This window comes from Acomys russatus, chromosome 18 (genome assembly GCF_903995435.1).
Source record: "Acomys russatus chromosome 18, mAcoRus1.1, whole genome shotgun sequence".
In the NCBI taxonomy this organism is placed as follows: Eukaryota; Metazoa; Chordata; class Mammalia; order Rodentia; family Muridae; genus Acomys; species Acomys russatus.
In genome coordinates, this window is record NC_067154.1 from 6,081,663 (window position 1) to 6,084,916 (window position 3,254).

Consider the following 3,254-nt stretch of genomic DNA (forward strand, 5'->3'; position numbering starts at 1 on the left):
ATGAAGAGCTGCACTGGGTTTGCCGATTGTCTCCTAATTGTATGGCTAAGTGGTCCTGGTTTGCTGGGTGACCCACTGGCCTCAGATACCACAGTGAAACTAGCCTGGGAAAAACCTGCTTTTTTTGTTGTAGAGTCACTACTTAACCCTGCCAGTTTAACAAAGAATGATTGTGCCAATAAACCAATTCTATCCCCTGCTTGACATCTGCTCTGATGGCCTCCTGGGGCAAGGTGAACAGTTGAAGATGTTTGGGGTGTCTGTCTCCCTGGCTTCCTGTAACCCTTCTCTAAACCGTACCCAGAGCTGGGCTCAAGCCTTAGAGCGCTTCATCTGCTTGGAGATAGCGGAGTTGCACTTGAGGTTTTATTTACCAAGCCCGGCCCTGCTGGCCGTGCTGGCAACTCAGAGGTTGAGGCAACGTGGCTCGGGTGCGGGGGCTTCAGGTACTGCAAGATGGCTCCGCATATGTCCCATCTAGCTCCCTCCATCACTGCCTTTCTTGCCTCACCACATGCTCACCTGTATCTGCATTCCTACCCCCCAGAGCCAGTGGAGAGGCACCTAAACTAAGAACAAAGGGCCTGGGGTATTGGCACTCTCGCTGAAGGAGCCGCCCGAGAGAAACCTTGTGGGTACATGTTTGGCGGACCCATCTCCTGTGGGTCATTTCCTGTGCCCAAGTCAGTGGCAGTGTTCCTTGGGTACAAGATGACAGTTGGGCACTCAGGAGGCAGAGGCAAAGGGATCTCTGGCAATTTGAGGCCAGCCTGGTCTACAGTGAGAACCTGTCTGGAAAATTAATTTTAAAAGTAGCTAGAGGAGCATATCCGTTTGAACCTGCCTGCAGGGCCTGATGATTCAGTGTGGACGTGTCCCACCCTTGCTACAGTCACCTGGAACAGTGTTTTAAGAATCCTGTTCCGCATGTGGGCCTCAAACTGAGCCAGTGTCAGGCCTTTGCATCGTCATTGCAGCCTAACTAGGCCACTCTTAGATGCAGTAATTAGTTTGAGCACTGGTCTTCAAACAGGTCCTCTGACCAACAGGTTCATGCCACGCATGAACTCGTTAGGTACCATGCCAGACCTACTTGGTCAGAAGTCTGGTTCCAGAGTGATTGTGATAACACACTGGACCACAGCCTTAGGGCTGTCACTTCCCACCACACAGAGACTGGAAAAATGACTCAGCAGGGGAAAGCTCCAGGCACGATTTACAGATAACCAAAGGCCCCTGAGAGGTGGAGAGCAGGCCCTTCCAGCTGTTAACAGCGCTGGATGTGGATGTGGAAGGAACCAAGTGGCTACAGCAGAGATGCTGTGGATTACACTGTCAAAAGCAGGCTGGGGATGGCTCGGTGGTACAAAGAGGGCTTGTCCAGCATATATGGTTCAGTGCCCAGCACAACAAAATGATGTGGGGAGGGAAAAAGGTCTGTCAGGTGTAGTCAGTATACAGAATGCCCAACTAAATTTATTTCAGATAAATGGCTGTGTAGAAATGTTCCATCCTAAATATTTGGGTATAAACAAAACTGCTATCTGAACTCTAAGTGGAGCTTGGCATCTTGTTTTATCTGCCAAGGAAAAAAGTCAGTTTCAGAGTATTTTGGAGTCTGTCCACCCCCATCCCCCTTTTAAAGGTTTTTTATTCATGTATTTTATGTACATGAGTGCTCTGTCTTCATACACATCAGAAGAGGGAATCAATCTCATTATAGATGGTTATGAGCCACCACAGGGTTGCTGGAAATTGAACTTAGGACCTCTGGAAGAGCACGCAACCACTGAGCCATTTCTCTACCCTCAACACTCCCCCCCCCGCCCCCCGGGGTCTTGTTCATCTTGTGTTGGTCTTATTTGACCAGTTTCAATAGGATGATATTTGTTCAAGGCTGGGCCTCAAATTACCTGTTAAGAGTCTCCATGCCCCAATGGTTCCCAGTAGTCATATTACAGTTTGTGTGCTTACATACAATGATGTGCCTCAGTGATGAAATCAGCATACCCAGTAGGCTGAACAGGGGAAGAGTGTACCTATACATGTCTCTGTGGTTTGAGTGTCCTGCCCCCCTTCCCCGCCCCCACCCGCCAAAAGGATCCTATGTTGGAAGCTTGGTCCACATTATGGCAGTGAGGGGGCTGAGGCCCAATGCAAGGTGATTAGGTTTGGAGGCATTGTCCTCCAAGGGGGTGTGAGGGGGGCAACCAGTGCTGGTCCTCCAGAGTTCGTTCTGAGACCAAGCTCTGAGGATAATAGTAGCATGGCTCTTGCATTCAGAAGGCTGAGGCAGGGGGACCATCAAATTCAAGACTATATAGACTTCTAGACTTAGCAATGCCTGGGCTTCGATTCCCTCGTTTCCTGCCGCATATGCTCTTCCCTGCATGTCTTCTCACTGCTGTAGGGTCTTCTCCCATTATGCCCTCCAGAGCCTAGAGGTGGGGGCCACGTTATCTTGGATTTTCATTCTCCTAAGCTGTAAAATAAACCTTTTCTGGGTAAAGAGTTGGTCTCATGTGTCTTGTTACAGTGGGAAACAGGTCAGCATGTTTGCCTAGAGCCTCTCCACTGTCCTGCCTGCAACACTTGTTTTCAGATACGTGGGAAGCCAGCGGCCATCCTGACAACGTAGCCGACTAGCCACGCTAGGATTCAGAACGAAGACTACAACACAGAACTGATCTCCCTTCCCATCGTCATTTGTCTTGAGTCTAAAAATGTGGGGAGGAAAACTAGAACAAATGACTAGAGACGTGGCTGGAGGCAATGCCAGTGGCAGGCTACAACAGCAAGATGATGCTACTGCCTGCTTACCCACCACCAGCGACATGGACAGCCATTAAGCCCTTCCCAGTCCTTGCTAACTGGCTTGTTGGGGTGACAGACGACCCTGTCCTAAGATCACTGTGCCATCTGCCTGGGCTTTCAGGTGAAGTACACCTGACAAACTTAGTCATTACAAGGGATTTATAGTTTGTTATCTTGTGACACAGGGGGGATCTAGTCTACAGCCTTGTGCATATGCCCAGAACACATAGGCAAGTGTTCTGCCACGTGAGTTATAGTCCAGCCCTTGGAGGAGGAGCCTTACTAGAGGCCACCCTTCTGACAAGTGGCCAAAGCAGCTCTCTCTGAGTGAGAAAGACAGACCAGCACTCTTGGGAAGCTTGGCAGCATCACCTAGAATGACGACGATTAATGCCATCCACTGTCAAACTGATTGAGAAAACCAGGAACCAGACAGAAGG